Here is a 19,869-nt window from a genome sequence, read left to right as displayed (position 1 = left end):
GGAGGAGATAATGTATAAAGGGGTGGAGACATGGCAGAAGAGGAAACTGAGGTAGGTAGCTGGTGCACAGTTAGAAGGGGGAGGAGATAATGTATAAAGGGGAGGAGACATGGCAGAGCAGGATACTGAGGTAGGTAGCTGGTGCACAGTTAGAAGGGGAGGAGACATGGCAGAGCAGGATACTGAGGTAGGTAGCTGGTGCACAGTAAGAAGGGAGAGGAGATAATGTATAAAGGGGTGGAGACATGGCAGAGTAGGATACTGAGGTATGTGGCTGGTGCACAGTTAGTAGGGGAAGAGATAATGTATAAAGGGGTGGAGACATGGCAGAGCAGGATACTGAGGTAGGTAGCTGGTGCACAGTCAGAAGGGGGAGGAGATAATGTATAAAGGGGTGGAGACATGGCAGAGCAGGACACTGAGGTAGGTAGCTGGTGCACAGTTAGAAGGGGGAGGACATAATGTATAAAGGGGTGGAGACATGGCAGAGCAGGATACTGAGGTAGGTAGCTGGTGCACAGTTAGAAGGGGAGGAGATAATGTATAAAGGGGTGGAGACATGGCAGAGCAGGATACTGAGGTAGGTAGCTGGCACACAGTTAGAAGGGGGAGGAGATAATGTATAAAGGGGTGGAGACATGGCAGAGCAGGATACTGAGGTAGGTAGCTGGTGCACAGTTAGAAGGGGAGGAGATAATTTACAAAGGGGTGGAGACATGGCAGAGCAGGATACTGAGGTAGGTAGCTGGTGCACAGTATGAAGGGGGAGGAGATAATGTATAAAGGGGAGGAGACATGGCAGAGCAGGATACTGAGGTAGGTAGCTGGTACACAGTATGAAGGGGAGGAGATCATGTATAAAGGGGAGGAGACATGGCAGAGCAGAATACTGAGGTAGGTAGCTGGTGCACAGTTAGAAGGGGAGGTGATAATGTATAAAGGGGTGGAGACATGGCAGAGCAGGATACTGAGGTAGGTGGCTGGTGCACAGTAAGAAGGGGGAGGAGATAATGTATAAAGGGGTGGAGACATGGCAGAGCAGGATACTGAGGTAGGTGGCTGGTGCACAGTTAGAAGGGGAGGAGATAATGTATAAAGGGGTGGAGACATGGCAGAGCAGGATACTGAGGTAGGTGGCTGGTGCACAGTATGAAGGGGGAGGAGATAATGTATAAAGGGGTGGAGACATGGCAGAGCAGGATACTGAGGTAGGTGGCTGGTGCACAGTATGAAGGGGGAGGAGATAATGTATAAAGGGGAGGAGACATGGCAGAGCAGGATACTGTGGTAGGTGGCTGGTGCACAGTTAGAAGGGGGAGGTGATAATGTATAAAGGGGTGGAGACATGGCAGAAGAGGACACTGAGGTAGGTAGCTGGTGCACAGTTAGAAGGGGAGGAGATAATGTATAAAGGGGAGGAGACATGGCAGAGCAGGATACTGAGGTAGGTAGCTGGTGCACAGTTTGAAGGGGGAGGAGATAATGTATATAGGGGAGGAGACATGGCAGAACAGGACACTGAGGTAGGTATCTGGTACATAGTTAGAAGGGGGAGGAGATAATGTATAAAGGGGAGGAGACATGGCAGAGCAGGATACTGAGGTAGGTGACTGGTACACAGTATGAAGGGGGAGGAGATAATGTATAAAGGGGTGGAGACATGGCAGAGCAGGATACTGAGGTAGGTGGCTGGTGCACAGTATGAAGGGGGAGGAGATAATGTATATAGGGGTGGAGACATGGCAGAGCAGGATACTGAGGTAGGTAGCTGGTGCACAGTTAGATGGGGGAGGATATAATGTGTAAAGGGGTGGAGACTTGGCAGAGCAGGATACTGTGGTAGGTAGCTGGTGCACAGTTAGAAGGGGAGGAGATAATGTATAAAGGGGTGGAGTCATGGCAGAGCAGGATACTGAGGTAGGTGGCTGGTGCACAGTATGAAGGGGGAGGAGATAATGTATAAAGGGGAGGAGACATGGCAGAGCAGGATACTGAGGTAGGTAGCCGGTGCACAGTTAGAAGGGGAGGAGATAATGTATAAAGGGGTGGAGACATGGCAGAGCAGGACACTGAGGTAGGTATCTGGTACATAGTTAGAAGGGGAGGAGATAATGTATATAGGGGTGGAGACATGGCAGAGCAGGATACTGAGGTAGGTAGCTGGTGCACAGTTAGAAGGGGAGGAAATAATGTATAAAGGGGTGGAGACATGGCAGAGCAGGACACTGAGGTAGATATCTGGTACATAGTTAGAAGTGGAGGAGATAATGTATATAGGGGTGGAGACATGGCAGAGCAGGATACTGAGGTAGGTAGCTGGTGCACAGTTAGAAGGGGAGGAGATAATGTATAAAGTGGTGGAGACATGGCAGAGCAGGATACTGAGGTAGGTGGCTGGTGCACAGTATGAAGGGGGAGGAGATAATGTATAAAGGGGAGGAGACATGGCAGAGTAGGATAATGAGGTAGGTAGCCAGTGCACAGTTAGAAGGGGAGGAGATAATGTATAAAGTTTGGGAGACATGGCAGAGCAGGATATTGAGGTAGGTGGCTGGTGCACAATATGAAGGGGAGGAGATAATGTATAAAGGGGAGGAGACATGGCAGAGCAGGATACTGAGGTATGTATCTGGTGCACAGTTAGAAGGGGAGGAGATAATGTATAAAGGGGAGGAGACATGGCAGAGCAGGATACTGAGGTAGGTAGCTGGTACACAGTATGAAGGGGAGGAGATAATGTATAAAGGGGTGGAGACATAGCAGAGCAGGATACTGAGGTAGGTAGCTGGTGCACAGTTAGAAGGGGAGGAGATAATGTATAAAGGGGTGGAGACATGGCAGAGCAGGATACTGAGGTAGGTAGCTGGTGCACAGTTAGAAGGGGAGGAGATAATGTATAAAGGGGAGGAGACATGGCAGAGCAGGATACTGAGGTAGGTAGATGGTGCACAGTTAGAAGGGGAGGAGATAATGTATAAAGGGGTGGAGACATGGCAGAGTAGGATACTGAGGTAGGTAGATGGTGCACAGTTAGAAGGGGAGGAGATAATGTATAAAGGGGAGGAGACATGGCAGAGCAGGATACTGAGGTAGGTAGCTGGTACACAGTATGAAGGGGAGGAGATAATGTATAAAGGGGTGGAGACATGGCAGAGCAGGATACTGAGGTAGGTAGCTGGTGCACAGTTAGAAGGGGAGGAGATAATGTTTAAAGGGGAGGAGACATGGCAGAGCAGGATACTGAGGTAGGTAGATGGTGCACAGTTAGAAGGGGAGGAGATAATGTATAAAGGGGTGGAGACATGGCAGAGCAGGACACTGAGGTAGGTGGCTGGTGCACAGTTAGAAGGGAAGGAGATAATGTATAAAGGGGGAGGAGACATGGCAGAGCAGGATACTGAGGTAGGTAGCTGGTGCACAGTTAGATGGGGGAGGAGATAATGTATAAAGGGGAGGAGACATGTCAGAGCAGGATACTGAGGTAGGTGGCTGCTGCACAGTGTGAAGGGGGAGCAGATAATGTATAGAGGGGTGGAGACATGGCAGAGCAGGACACTGAGGTAGGTAGCTGGTGCACAGTTAGATGGGGGAGGAGATAATGTATAAAGGGGAGTAGACATGTCAGAGCAGGATACTGAGGTAGGTGGCTGCTGCACAGTGTGAAGGGGGAGCAGATAATGTATAGAGGGGTGGAGACATGGCAGAGCAGGATACTGAGGTAGGTGGCTGGTGCACAGTTAGAAGGGGAGGAGATAATGTATAAAGGGGTGGAGACATGGCAGAGCAGGATACTGAGGTAGGTGGCTGGTGCACAGTTAGAAGGGAAGGAGATAATGTATAAAGGGGGAGGAGACATGGCAGAGCAGGATACTGAGGTAGGTAGCTGGTGCACAGTTAGATGGGGGAGGAGATAATGTATAAAGGGGAGGAGACATGTCAGAGCAGGATACTGAGGTAGGTGGCTGCTGCACAGTGTGAAGGGGGAGCAGATAATGTATAGAGGGGTGGAGACAAGTCAGAGCAGGATACTGAGGTAGGTGGCTGGTGCACAGTTAGAAGGGGAGGAGATAATCTATAAAGGGGAGGAGACATGGCAGATCAGGATACTGAGGTAGGTAGCTGGTGCACAGTTAGAATGGGAGGAGATAATGTATAAAGGGGAGGAGACATGGCAGAGCAGGACACTGAGGTAGGTAGCTGGTGCACAGTTAAAAGGGGAGGAGATCATTTACAAAGGGGTGGAGACATGGCAGAGCAGGATACTGAGGTAGGTAGCTGGTGCACAGTTAGAAGGGGAGGAGATAATGTATATAGGGGTGGAGACATGGCAGAAGAGGACACTGAGGTAGGTAGCTGGTGCACAGTTAGAAGGGGAGGAGACATGGCAGAGCAGGATACTGAGGTATGTATCTGGTGCACAGTCAGAAGGGGGAGGAGATCATGTATAAAGGGGAGGAGACATGGCAGAGCAGGATACTGAGGTAGGTAGCTGGTGCACAGTAAGAAGGGGGAGGAGATAATGTATAAAGGGGTGGAGACATGGCAGAGTAGGATACTGAGGTATGTGGCTGGTGCACAGTTAGTAGGGGAAGAGATAATGTATAAAGGGGTGGAGACATGGCAGAGCAGGATACTGAGGTAGGTAGCTGGTGCACAGTCAGAAGGGGGAGGAGATAATGTATAAAGGGGTGGAGACATGGCAGAGCAGGACACTGAGGTAGGTAGCTGGTGCACAGTTAGAAGGGGGAGGACATAATGTATAAAGGGGTGGAGACATGGCAGAGCAGGATACTGAGGTAGGTAGCTGGTGCACAGTTAGAAGGGGAGGAGATAATGTATAAAGGGGTGCAGACATGGCAGAGCAGGATACTGAGGTAGGTAGCTGGCACACAGTTAGAAGGGGGAGGAGATAATGTATAAAGGGGTGGAGACATGGCAGAGCAGGATACTGAGGTAGGTAGCTGGTGCACAGTTAGAAGGGGAGGAGATAATGTATAAAGGGGAGGAGACATAGCAGAGCAGGATACTGAGGTTGGTAGCTGGTGCACAGTTAGAAGGGGAGGAGATAATGTATAAAGGGGAGGAGACATAGCAGAGTAGGATACTGAGGTATGTAGCTGGTGCACAGTTAGAAGGGGAGGAGATAATTTACAAAGGGGTGGATACATGGCAGAGCAGGATACTGAGGTAGGTAGCTGGTGCACAGTATGAAGGGGGAGGAGATAATGTATAAAGGGGAGGAGACATGGCAGAGCAGGATACTGAGGTAGGTAGCTGGTACACAGTATGAAGGGGAAGATAATGTATAAAGGGGAGGAGACATGGCAGAGTAGAATACTGAGGTAGGTAGCTGGTGCACAGTTAGAAGGGGAGGTGATAATGTATAAAGGGGTGGAGACATGGCAGAGCAGGATACTGAGGTAGGTAGCTGGTGCACAGTAAGAAGAGGAAGGAGATAATGTATAAAGGGGTGGAGACATGGCAGAGCAGGATACTGAGGTAGGTGGCTGGTGCACAGTTAGAAGGGGAGGAGATAATGTATAAAGGGGTGGAGACATGGCAGAGCAGGATACTGAGGTAGGTGGCTGGTGCACAGTATGAAGGGGGAGGAGATAATGTATAAAGGGGTGGAGACATGGCAGAGCAGGATACTGAGGTAGGTGGCTGGTGCACAGTATGAAGGGGGAGGAGATAATGTATAAAGGGGAGGAGACATGGCAGAGCAGGATACTGTGGTAGGTGGCTGGTGCACAGTTAGAAGGGGGAGGTGATAATGTATAAAGGGGTGGAGACATGGCAGAAGAGGACACTGAGGTAGGTAGCTGGTGCACAGTTAGAAGGGGAGGAGATAATGTATAAAGGGGAGGAGACATTGCAGAGCAGGATACTGAGGTAGGTAGCTGGTGCACAGTTTGAAGGGGGAGGAGATAATGTATATAGGGGAGGAGACATGGCAGAACAGGACACTGAGGTAGGTATCTGGTACATAGTTAGAAGGGGGAGGAGATAATGTATAAAGGGGAGGAGACATGGCAGAGCAGGATACTGAGGTAGGTGGCTGGTACACAGTATGAAGGGGGAGGAGATAATGTATAAAGGGGTGGAGACATGGCAGAGCAGGATACTGAGGTAGGTGGCTGGTGCACAGTATGAAGGGGGAGGAGATAATGTATATAGGGGTGGAGACATGGCAGAGCAGGATACTGAGGTAGGTAGCTGGTGCACAGTTAGATGGGGGAGGATATAATGTGTAAAGGGGTGGAGACTTGGCAGAGCAGGATACTGTGGTAGGTAGCTGGTGCACAGTTAGAAGGGGAGGAGATAATGTATAAAGGGGTGGAGTCATGGCAGAGCAGGATACTGAGGTAGGTGGCTGGTGCACAGTATGAAGGGGGAGGAGATAATGTATAAAGGGGAGGAGACATGGCAGAGCAGGATACTGAGGTAGGTAGCCGGTGCACAGTTAGAAGGGGAGGAGATAATGTATAAAGGGGTGGAGACATGGCAGAGCAGGACACTGAGGTAGGTATCTGGTACATAGTTAGAAGGGGAGGAGATAATGTATATAGGGGTGGAGACATGGCAGAGCAGGATACTGAGGTAGGTAGCTGGTGCACAGTTAGAAGGGGAGGAAATAATGTATAAAGGGGTGGAGACATGGCAGAGCAGGACACTGAGGTAGATATCTGGTACATAGTTAGAAGTGGAGGAGATAATGTATATAGGGGTGGAGACATGGCAGAGCAGGATACTGAGGTAGGTAGCTGGTGCACAGTTAGAAGGGGAGGAGATAATGTATAAAGTGGTGGAGACATGGCAGAGCAGGATACTGAGGTAGGTGGCTGGTGCACAGTATGAAGGGGGAGGAGATAATGTATAAAGGGGAGGAGACATGGCAGAGTAGGATAATGAGGTAGGTAGCCAGTGCACAGTTAGAAGGGGAGGAGATAATGTATAAAGTTTGGGAGACATGGCAGAGCAGGATATTGAGGTAGGTGGCTGGTGCACAATATGAAGGGGAGGAGATAATGTATAAAGGGGAGGAGACATGGCAGAGCAGGATACTGAGGTATGTATCTGGTGCACAGTTAGAAGGGGAGGAGATAATGTATAAAGGGGAGGAGACATGGCAGAGCAGGATACTGAGGTAGGTAGCTGGTACACAGTATGAAGGGGAGGAGATAATGTATAAAGGGGTGGAGACATAGCAGAGCAGGATACTGAGGTAGGTAGCTGGTGCACAGTTAGAAGGGGAGGAGATAATGTATAAAGGGGTGGAGACATGGCAGAGCAGGATACTGAGGTAGGTAGCTGGTGCACAGTTAGAAGGGGAGGAGATAATGTATAAAGGGGAGGAGACATGGCAGAGCAGGATACTGAGGTAGGTAGATGGTGCACAGTTAGAAGGGGAGGAGATAATGTATAAAGGGGTGGAGACATGGCAGAGCAGGATACTGAGGTAGGTAGATGGTGCACAGTTAGAAGGGGAGGAGATAATGTATAAAGGGGAGGAGACATGGCAGAGCAGGATACTGAGGTAGGTAGCTGGTACACAGTATGAAGGGGAGGAGATAATGTATAAAGGGGTGGAGACATGGCAGAGCAGGATACTGAGGTAGGTAGCTGGTGCACAGTTAGAAGGGGAGGAGATAATGTTTAAAGGGGAGGAGACATGGCAGAGCAGGATACTGAGGTAGGTAGATGGTGCACAGTTAGAAGGGGAGGAGATAATGTATAAAGGGGTGGAGACATGGCAGAGCAGGACACTGAGGTAGGTGGCTGGTGCACAGTTAGAAGGGAAGGAGATAATGTATAAAGGGGGAGGAGACATGGCAGAGCAGGATACTGAGGTAGGTAGCTGGTGCACAGTTAGATGGGGGAGGAGATAATGTATAAAGGGGAGGAGACATGTCAGAGCAGGATACTGAGGTAGGTGGCTGCTGCACAGTGTGAAGGGGGAGCAGATAATGTATAGAGGGGTGGAGACATGGCAGAGCAGGATACTGAGGTAGGTGGCTGGTGCACAGTTAGAAGGGGAGGAGATAATGTATAAAGGGGAGGAGACATGGCAGAGCAGGATACTGAGGCAGGTAGATGGCGCACTGTTAGAAGGGGAGGAGATAATGTATAAATGGGTGGAGACATGGCAGAGCAGGACACTGAGGTAGGTAGCTGGTGCACAGTTAGATGGGGGAGGAGATAATGTATAAAGGGGAGTAGACATGTCAGAGCAGGATACTGAGGTAGGTGGCTGCTGCACAGTGTGAAGGGGGAGCAGATAATGTATAGAGGGGTGGAGACATGGCAGAGCAGGATACTGAGGTAGGTGGCTGGTGCACAGTTAGAAGGGGAGGAGATAATGTATAAAGGGGTGGAGACATGGCAGAGCAGGATACTGAGGTAGGTGGCTGGTGCACAGTTAGAAGGGAAGGAGATAATGTATAAAGGGGGAGGAGACATGGCAGAGCAGGATACTGAGGTAGGTAGCTGGTGCACAGTTAGATGGGGGAGGAGATAATGTATAAAGGGGAGGAGACATGTCAGAGCAGGATACTGAGGTAGGTGGCTGCTGCACAGTGTGAAGGGGGAGCAGATAATGTATAGAGGGGTGGAGACAAGTCAGAGCAGGATACTGAGGTAGGTGGCTGGTGCACAGTTAGAAGGGGAGGAGATAATCTATAAAGGGGAGGAGACATGGCAGATCAGGATACTGAGGTAGGTAGCTGGTGCACAGTTAGAATGGGAGGAGATAATGTATAAAGGGGAGGAGACATGGCAGAGCAGGACACTGAGGTAGGTAGCTGGTGCACAGTTAAAAGGGGAGGAGATAATTTACAAAGGGGTGGAGACATGGCAGAGCAGGATACTGAGGTAGGTAGCTGGTGCACAGTTAGAAGGGGAGGAGATAATGTATATAGGGGTGGAGACATGGCAGAAGAGGACACTGAGGTAGGTAGCTGGTGCACAGTTAGAAGGGGAGGAGACATGGCAGAGCAGGATACTGAGGTATGTATCTGGTGCACAGTCAGAAGGGGGAGGAGATCATGTATAAAGGGGAGGAGACATGGCAGAGCAGGATACTGAGGTAGGTAGCTGGTGCACAGTAAGAAGGGGGAGGAGATAATGTATAAAGGGGTGGAGACATGGCAGAGTAGGATACTGAGGTATGTGGCTGGTGCACAGTTAGTAGGGGAAGAGATAATGTATAAAGGGGTGGAGACATGGCAGAGCAGGATACTGAGGTAGGTAGCTGGTGCACAGTCAGAAGGGGGAGGAGATAATGTATAAAGGGGTGGAGACATGGCAGAGCAGGACACTGAGGTAGGTAGCTGGTGCACAGTTAGAAGGGGGAGGACATAATGTATAAAGGGGTGGAGACATGGCAGAGCAGGATACTGAGGTAGGTAGCTGGTGCACAGTTAGAAGGGGAGGAGATAATGTATAAAGGGGTGCAGACATGGCAGAGCAGGATACTGAGGTAGGTAGCTGGCACACAGTTAGAAGGTGGAGGAGATAATGTATAAAGGGGTGGAGACATGGCAGAGCAGGATACTGAGGTAGGTAGCTGGTGCACAGTTAGAAGGGGAGGAGATAATGTATAAAGGGGAGGAGACATAGCAGAGCAGGATACTGAGGTTGGTAGCTGGTGCACAGTTAGAAGGGGAGGAGATAATGTATAAAGGGGAGGAGACATAGCAGAGTAGGATACTGAGGTATGTAGCTGGTGCACAGTTAGAAGGGGAGGAGATAATTTACAAAGGGGTGGATACATGGCAGAGCAGGATACTGAGGTAGGTAGCTGGTGCACAGTATGAAGGGGGAGGAGATAATGTATAAAGGGGAGGAGACATGGCAGAACAGGATACTGAGGTAGGTAGCTGGTACACAGTATGAAGGGGAGGAGATAATGTATAAAGGGGAGGAGACATGGCAGAGCAGAATACTGAGGTAGGTAGCTGGTGCACAGTTAGAAGGGGAGGTGATAATGTATAAAGGGGTGGAGACATGGCAGAGCAGGATACTGAGGTAGGTAGCTGGTGCACAGTAAGAAGGGGGAGGAGATAATGTATAAAGGGGTGGAGACATGGCAGAGCAGGATACTGAGGTAGGTGGCTGGTGCACAGTTAGAAGGGGAGGAGATAATGTATAAAGGGGTGGAGACATGGCAGAGCAGGATACTGAGGTAGGTGGCTGGTGCACAGTATGAAGGGGGAGGAGATAATGTATAAAGGGGTGGAGACATGGCAGAGCAGGATACTGAGGTAGGTGGCTGGTGCACAGTATGAAGGGGGAGGAGATAATGTATAAAGGGGAGGAGACATGGCAGAGCAGGATACTGTGGTAGGTGGCTGGTGCACAGTTAGAAGGGGGAGGTGATAATGTATAAAGGGGTGGAGACATGGCAGAAGAGGACACTGAGGTAGGTAGCTGGTGCACAGTTAGAAGGGGAGGAGATAATGTATAAAGGGGAGGAGACATGGCAGAGCAGGATACTGAGGTAGGTAGCTGGTGCACAGTTTGAAGGGGGAGGAGATAATGTATATAGGGGAGGAGACATGGCAGAACAGGACACTGAGGTAGGTATCTGGTACATAGTTAGAAGGGGGAGGAGATAATGTATAAAGGGGAGGAGACATGGCAGAGCAGGATACTGAGGTAGGTGGCTGGTACACAGTATGAAGGGGGAGGAGATAATGTATAAAGGGGTGGAGACATGGCAGAGCAGGATACTGAGGTAGGTGGCTGGTGCACAGTATGAAGGGGGAGGAGATAATGTATAAAGGGGAGGAGACATGGCAGAGCAGGATACTGAGGTAGGTCGCCGGTGCACAGTTAGAAGGGGAGGAGATAATGTATAACGGGGTGGAGACATGGCAGAGCAGGACACTGAGGTAGATATCTGGTACATAGTTAGAAGGGGAGGAGATAATGTATGTAGGGGTGGAGACATGGCAGAGCAGGATACTGAGGTAGGTAGCTGGTGCACAGTTAGAAGGGGAGGAGATAATGTATAAAGTGGTGGAGACATGGCAGAGCAGGATACTGAGGTAGGTGGCTGGTGCACAGTATGAAGGGGGAGGAGATAATGTATAAAGGGGAGGAGACATGGCAGAGTAGGATAATGAGGTAGGTAGCCAGTGCACAGTTAGAAGGGGAGGAGATAATGTATAAAGTTTGGGAGACATGGCAGAGCAGGATATTGAGGTAGGTGGCTGGTGCACAATATGAAGGGGAGGAGATAATGTATAAAGGGGAGGAGACATGGCAGAGCAGGATATTGAGGTATGTATCTGGTGCACAGTTAGAAGGGGAGGAGATAATGTATAAAGGGGAGGAGACATGGCAGAGCAGGATACTGAGGTAGGTAGCTGGTACACAGTATGAAGTAGGGATGTGCGCCGGACCATTTTTGCCGGATTTGGATTTGGATTTGGTTCTAATTCGTCGTCCGGCTTTGGATTTGGATTTGGATTTGCCAAACTGCGGTGACTGGCTTTGGATTTGGATTTGGATTTGGATTTGGATTTTTTTACAAAAATTGACAAAAAAAGCTAAAATCACATAAATTGGTCTTTTTTTTCTTCCTAGAGTATTATTAACCTCAATAACATTAATTTCCAGTCAATTTAGACCATATCACAGCTTATAATATTGTTTTCAACATTATTGGCCAAAGGTTGCAGTGAGCTGACTGGTTACTAAGCGACAAAGCAGCGGCACAACGACACAGACACCACAGTATAAAGCACATCTATGACACATTGCCACACAGCAGTGGCAGAAATGAAAAGTAGTGCACCCACCCAGTGGGGTACGGCCAGCAGAGTCACAGTACTTGTTTACAAAGTGGGCTACGGCCCTAGGAGTCACAGTGCACAATCTTATTAGCATTACACCGCACATAGGGCCTGATTCACATTACACCATAAAGTAGTGTCTCTTATTTATGTTACGACACACAGTAGTGCCCCTTTTACACAATGCCCACAGTAGTGACCCTTTTACACAATGCCCACAGTAGCGGTGTCCCTTACACAATGTCCCCCAGCAGTGGTGCCCCCTATGCAGTCCCCTTAGTAGTACGGTCCACTATGCAGTGCCCACAGTTGAATGCTCCCCAGTAGTATGCCCCCCATTAGCAGGCCCCCCCAGTAGTATGTCCCCCATTAGCAGGCCCCCCCAGTAGTATGCCCCCCATTAGCATGCCACCCAGTAGTATGCCCCCCCAGTAGTATGGCTCCCCCAGTAGTAGGCTGCCCCAGTAGCAGGCCCCCCCAGTAGTAGGCTGCTCCAGTAGTAGCCCCCCCTGTAGTATGGGCCCCCCCTGTAGTATGGCCCCCCCTGTAGTAGGCCCCCCCAGTAGTATGGCCCCCCCAGTAGCAGACCCCCCCCCAGTAGTATAGCCCCCCCCAGTAGCAGGCCCCTCTGTAGTATGGCCCCCCCAGTAGTATTGCCTCCCCCAGTAGCAGACCCCCCCCAGTAGTGCAGACCCCCCCCCCAGTAGTATAGCCCCCCCAGTAGCAGGCCCCTCTGTAGTATGGCCCCCCCAGTAGTATAGCCCCCCCCCAGTAGTATAGCCCCCCCCAGTAGCAGGCCCCTCTGTAGTATGGCCCCCCAGTAGTATAGCCCTGCCCAGTAGCAGACCCCCCCCAGTAGTGCAGACCCCCCCAGTAGTATAGCCCCCCCCAGTAGCAGGCCCCTCTGTAGTATGGCCCCCCAATAGTGCAGATCCCCCCCAGTAGTATGGCCCCCCCAGTAGCAGACCCCCCCCAGTAGTATAGCCCCCCCAGTAGCAGGCCCCTCTGTAGTATGGCCCCCCCAGTAGTATTGCCTCCCCCAGTAGCAGACCCCCCCCAGTAGTGCAGACCCCCCCCCAGTAGTATAGCCCCCCCAGTAGCAGGCCCCTCTGTAGTATGGCCCCCCCAGTAGTATAGCCCCCCCCCAGTAGCAGACCCCCCCAGTAGTGCAGACCCCCCCCCCCCAGTAGCGCCCCCGGACCTTTGACAAGTAAAAAAATAAAAAAAATAAAACTTACCTGTATCCCCGCTCCCGCGCCGTCCGCTCTGTCACACGCTGAGGAGGGAGCCGGAAGACGGAGCTCATGTGTGAGCTCCAGCCGGCTCCCTCCGTGCAGCAGCCAATGAGAGTCTGTGTGACTCTCATTGGCTGCTGTAACAAACACACAGCTGCCGCTGGCGGCTGTGTGTCTGTGTCTGTGTAGGGCAGAGCGCTATCACTGCGCTCTGCCCTACACGCGAGGAGACCTGTTGTCGGATTCTCTAGTGAGAATCCGACATCAGGCGGTCGCCGTTCGGCCCCGAACGGGGATCCGAGTCAGGCGGTGAACACCCGAACAGGGTTCGGGTGGACTCGGATCCCCAATGTTCGGAGCGGTTCGGATTCCACAGAATCCGAACCGCTCATCTCTAGTATGAAGGGGAGGAGATAATGTATAAAGGGGTGGAGACATAGCAGACCAGGATACTGAGGTAGGTAGCTGGTGCACAGTTAGAAGGGGAGGAGATAATGTATAAAGGGGTGGAGACATGGCAGAGCAGGATACTGAGGTAGGTAGCTGGTGCACAGTTAGAAGGGGAGGAGATAATGTATAAAGGGGAGGAGACATGGCAGAGCAGGATACTGAGGTATGTAGATGGTGCACAGTTAGAAGGGGAGGAGATAATGTATAAAGGGGTGGAGACATGGCAGAGCAGGATACTGAGGTAGGTAGATGGTGCACAGTTAGAAGGGGAGGAGATAATGTATAAAGGGGAGGAGACATGGCAGAGCAGGATACTGAGGTAGGTAGCTGGTACACAGTATGAAGGGGAGGAGATAATGTATAAAGGGGTGGAGACATAGCAGAGCAGGATACTGAGGTAGGTAGCTGGTGCACAGTTAGAAGGGGAGGAGATAATGTATAAAGGGGTGGAGACATGGCAGAGCAGGATACTGAGGTAGGTAGCTGGTGCACAGTTAGAAGGGGAGGAGATAATGTATAAACGGGTGGAGACATGGCAGAGCAGGATACTGAGGTAGGTAGATGGTGCACAGTTAGAAGGGGAGGAGATAATGTATAAAGGGGTGGAGACATAGCAGAGCAGGATACTGAGGTAGGTAGCTGGTGCACAGTTAGAAGGGGAGGAGATAATGTATAAAGGGGTGGAGACATGGCAGAGCAGGATACTGAGGTAGGTAGCTGGTGCACAGTTAGAAGGGGAGGAGATAATGTATAAACGGGTGGAGACATGGCAGAGCAGGATACTGAGGTAGGTGGCTGGTGCACAGTTAGAAGGGAAGGAGATAATGTATAAAGGGGGAGGAGACATGGCAGAGCAGGATACTGAGGTAGGTAGCTGGTGCACAGTTAGATGGGGGAGGAGATAATGTATAAAGGGGAGGAGACATGTCAGAGCAGGATACTGAGGTAGGTGGCTGCTGCACAGTGTGAAGGGGGAGCAGATAATGTATAGAGGGGTGGAGACATGTCAGAGCAGGATACTGAGGTAGGTAGCTGGTGCAGTTAGAAGGGGAGGAGACAATGTATAAAGGGGTGGAGACATGGCAGAGCAGGATACTGTTCAGCTGATGAATGGAGCACTTGGAGGGGATTGCCTTGAGGAGGAGTGATTGGGGCTGACAGCACTCACCTCAAGAGCAGCTTTAGCCACTGGTACCTGCTTTACAAGTGGAAGACTGTCTGGGAAGAGCCCACCCTCTGAACGGGAATGGAAGCTCTATTTTTCCCTACTTTTCTTGGAATTACTGTAGTGTATTAGGTATATAGTTGTAGTCATTCCAATAGTATGCAACATTTTTTTTTTAACTTTAACTTAAGGGTTATCATTCTCATTTCCTTCAATTCCTTTCTTAGTAAGAGTGGCACTGTACTAGACAAGTTAATTAAATGTGAATGACTCTATCATACAGTAAGAACTTAAAATAGTTTAAAGAAAAGTGTATTATTGTTAGGGTTGCTAATCCCTGATAAAGTCTAACGAAACCTAAATTTAGTTTGGACATATGGTTGCATATGGTATTACGGTTTGTAAATATATAATGTGGTTTTGACCCCTTAATAACTTGAACTGATAACTGTGTGCATGTCACTTCACTGCAATATGTGTTTTAAAGTGAGATACACACTATGTAAAGTATTTTATATCCAGTACACAGTTTAAAATATGTTTTTAGACGAAAGTACCACTATCACCGCCCACCAGGAGGAGGTGGGCTCTAGTGTACTGTAAATATTTAACTAGCAGCAGGTACACCACTGCCTTGCGAAAGACTGTGTACATTGAAACGCGCTGGTGTGGTGAGATAGGACTATATCCAGTACTATGACCCCCATTTAGTAACGAGTTTTATCACCAAAACGAGTGATAAATGTCACTGTGTATGATAAATGGGGCTCCAGCCAATCAGCTCCCAACTGTCATTTTTCTAACAGATAACAGTTGGGAGCTGATTGGTTGGAGCACAAATATTATACACAGTGAAATCTAAGCTCCACTGTGGCAGGGACTGATGTGAATGGCCAAAGATTCTCTGTAAAGCGTTGCGGAATATGTGTCCGCTATATAAATAACTGGTAATAAATAATTAAATCACTTGTTTTTGGCGATAAAACTTTTTATTAAATGCGGCCCTCAATGGCTCATTGCAATAACCCGGCTTTTTTGTTTCCTCCACTTGGAATTTTTTAATTTATTTATTGGACTGTGTTTTATTCTTTTGCCAATTACGGATGTGTCTTGTTTTTTAGATTTTGATTATTCAAATTTTTTGATATTTTAAAGTCTTTAAATATTCCTTTTTACCCATATAGGGAGTGAAAAGTATCTCTGGGGGTACACATTATAAGGAATACAAAGAAACCGTGATGTGTATGAAAAAGCTTTACTTTATGTAAGTATAAATGTAAGCATTGTATTATTGCGGCACAAGTGGTGTCTATGGGATCCGGAGGCTAACGTGGACCACATCTAAATGAAACCTTTATACGTTTTCCTGTATATGTAAGCTCTCATGTGAGCACTTGCTGATAACTTACCTCATACATCACAGGGTGATCCGTCTTCATTAGAAGAAGCACCGATCATTTACTGCTGTTTTGTTCTCCCTGGATTTTGCAGATTTGTTTATTCCCAGGGGTGATTCCCCTTTTTTTGTGTCTTTCTGCCCCTTGTATGATTCACGTGGAGACAAACTTTCAGGAAAACTGACTTTTTAAGAAAAGAACTTAGAAGAGGATTTGTCTGTATATACTGTAAATGGTTTTATTACATTTTATTGTTTGATCCTCTATGGTACATTCTAATCTTCCCAACAAGAGCGCAGAGATTATACTGTATGTTATATATGTGTATCCACCAGGTTAGGTGACTCCTGTTAATTTTCTCTTGCCGCCATTTTGTCTGCGCAAGGAATCCATACTTTGTTTTTACATATAACCCTAACCGTGCTCTACAGCCTAACCCTCCCCCCGCTGCAGCCTATCCATCTCCCCGCAGCCTAACCCTCCCCCCGCTGCAGCCTCACCATCTCCCCGCAGCCTAACCATCCCCCCGTGGAATGGGTATGAAATACCGCCGGCCGCATGGCCGGTGGTTCGATTCCCGTCAGCAGTAGCCCGACATGAGCAGAGTTCGAAGCAGCGGAAGCCCAACAGCGCTGGAAATCCCAATCGTGGATAGGTGAGTATCTACAAACCTAACCTAACCTCCCTAACCCTAATCCTCCTTAGGGGTGCCTAACCCTAACTTCCCCCCCAAGTGCCTAACCCTAATCCCCCCTCTAAGTGCCTAACCCTAACCACCCCCTTCCCCGCTGCCTAAACCTAAGTCCCCCGGGGGGGTACCTAACCCTAAGTCCCCCCCGGGGGTGCCTAACCCTAACCCTCCCTCCCCTAGCCTAACCCTAACCCTCCCGGAGGGGTGCCTAACCCTAAGTCCCTCCCGGGAGCCCTAAACCTAACCCCCCCCCCACGGCTGTCCGCTCGCGGTACCCGGCATCACTACGATTGGGATGCCGGGCGCCGGTGAAATGCGGGCATCTACATCTAGATGCCCGGCATTTCACCCTTGCCGGAATATGACAGTCGGGAAGCCGGCTGCTGGTATTTAGGCTTCCCGATTGCATACCCCCCCGCAGCCTAACCCTCCCCCCTGCAGACTAACCATAACCACTCTCTGCAGCTTAACCCTCCCCCCAACAGCCTAAACCCCCCCCGACTAACCCTAACCTCCCTCTGCAGCCTAACCCTTCCCCCACTGCAGCCTAACCCTCCCCCTGCAGACTAACCCTTCCCCTGCAGCCTAACCCTCCCCCTGCAGACTAACCCTAACCACCCTCTGCAGCTTAACCCTCCCCCCACAGCCTAATCCCCCCAGACTAACCCTAACCTCCGTCTGCAGCCTAACCCTTCCCCCCCTCAGACTAACTCTAACCTTCCTCTGCAGCCAGGGTCGGATTAAGGCTTGTGGGGGCCCCAGGGCAACTAAATTGTGGGGGCCCATCAATAAAATTGCCACAGCCTCACGCAGCAACTACTATGCCCCTTACCTTGTCTCTGGACCCTCCACTAACGGGCAAGGTGGCAGCATACTACATCATGTCCGCGACACTGCTGGGAACCGTCTCCTGGCAACATAGCAGACATGATCTAGTACACTGCCAGGTGCAAATGCAGGATTTGGATTGGGGATATATATATATATATATATATATGTAGATAAATATATATATATATATATATATATATACACAGTATAGGCAGAGAGAGGAGGAGAGGGAGACAGAGGGCGGAAGAGAGTGGGAAGGGAGTTGGGGAGAGAGAAGGAGAGAGGGACTAGGATAACTATATCTACAAGTGATGGGCTAGGCTCCGCAAGGGTGTTGCTATCATTTTATTTTTGAGATAATACAAGCCCCAGCATACCATGGTATTGGCTGGCAGATGTGTACACGTTCTTCTCAATCCGGTGTAGGCAAGATTTAGCACTACAGCTGCTACTATTGAACTACGATATCCAACCTGATCTGCCAGCCCATCACACAGAAAGAAGAATCTCAATCATCTCAGCAGAAGAGATGGAGAAAAATCCCAACTTTATTTAAACCACATATTGTTAATATAGGAATGAGTGTTGACACAGTACAATTATACTCCCTTACTAACATACATACAAGTACTGTATATGCCATACTATGTACTATTGTGCTGTCATGGCATGCATCTTACCACAGAGAATGACAGTAGTGCACAGTCACTTAGTCCTGATACAGGTAGAGTGGTAAATGATGGGAGAAAAGAGAGAGGAGGCAGAGGGAGGGAGGGACAGGGAGTAAGGGGAGAAAGAGGGGGAGGGAGTGGGATAGAGGGATGGGGAGGGAGATAGAGATCAAGACAGAGGAAAAGAGAGGGGGAGAGAGACAGAGATGGAGAGAGGAAGGGACAGAGGGGGAGAGAAAGATGCGTGCACACACGCGCTACCTTTTCAGCTGCAGCATCACCAACAGCTTTCTGATGAATGGAGGGGGCCACCTCACCACAGTAGACCCTCCCCCTTACTGTCATAATGCGGGTGCATGGGTAGGGGGCGGGGCCTAATACCGTGAGGTACCAGCCTCCATCCACAGTCACTGTCAGCCATGGTCGGGTCCATTGCCTATTAGAGTCAGTGAGTGTGACTGTGTGCTTTTTTTTGCTGCTGGGATCTGGCCAGGTTCGGGTTAGTATCTGCAGCAGTGTGGGGGCCCCCAAGGTGTGGGGGCCCCTGGACGACCGCCCCGTTCGCCCCTCCTATAATCCGGCCCTGTCTGCAGCCTAACTCTCCCACCCACCGCAGCATGACCCTTCCCCCCCCTCAGACTAACTCTAACCTTCCTCTGCAGCTTAACCTTCCCACCCACCGCAGCATGACCCTTCCCCCTCCTCAGACTAACTCTAACCTTCCTCTGCAGCTTAACCTTCCCACCCACCGCAGCATGACCCTTCCCCCCCCTCAGTCTAACTCTAACCTTCCTCTGCAGCTTAACCTTCCCACCCACCGCAGCATGACCCTTCCCCCCCCTCAGTCTAACTCTAACCTTCCTCTGCAGCTTAACCTTCCCACCCACTGCAGCATGACCCTTCCCCCCCCTCAGTCTAACTCTAACCTTCCTCTGCAGCTTAACCTTCCCACCCACTGCAGCATGACCCTTCCCCCCCCTCAGACTAACTCTAACCTTCCTCTGCAGCCTAGCCCTCCCACCCACCGCAGCATGACCCTTCCCCCCCCCATACTAACTCTAACCTTCCTCTGCAGCCTAACTTGACAATCTCGCCATTTCATATGTCCACATTCTGATTCAACACATTGTGCACATGTTACCCATTGCGGCACGGCAAAATCATAACTGTCAACATTGTGGTTTTGAACCTCTTGACTACTTCTCGTCCTCAAAAAGAAGTGATAAAAATAATTGTTACAGGCCTTAATAAAAGAAATGCTGCACTCATCCTAATAAAACAAATACTGAAAAACTGGAGACGATAACTATATCTCATGGCGAATTAAAGATGCAAGCTGGTATTATATACTGTGTTGCATTTCAGCTTGTGTATGTTGTAAATGTTTTTTTCCCCCTGAAATCACCCAGAAGGTTTAATGGCAAACATTGAGTTATTATATCTTATTGCAGCTGTAACAGCACAGTGGAAATGTTACAAGTTCCCTTGCTCTCTAACAAATAAATTCTAAAATAAGGGGGGCAGAGTGTTTAAGGTGCTGTAGTAGAATTTACTGTCTTGTACCTGCAGTTGCAACATAAAATTGTCTAAGCCTAGGTCTGTCAGATATGAATTCAATAAAATAACTCAGT

This window comes from Taudactylus pleione, unplaced genomic scaffold (assembly GCF_031769625.1).
Source record: "Taudactylus pleione unplaced genomic scaffold, aTauple2 ptg000383l, whole genome shotgun sequence".
NCBI lineage: Eukaryota > Metazoa > Chordata > Amphibia > Anura > Myobatrachidae > Taudactylus > Taudactylus pleione.
Note: the sequence above shows the minus strand (reverse complement) of the source record.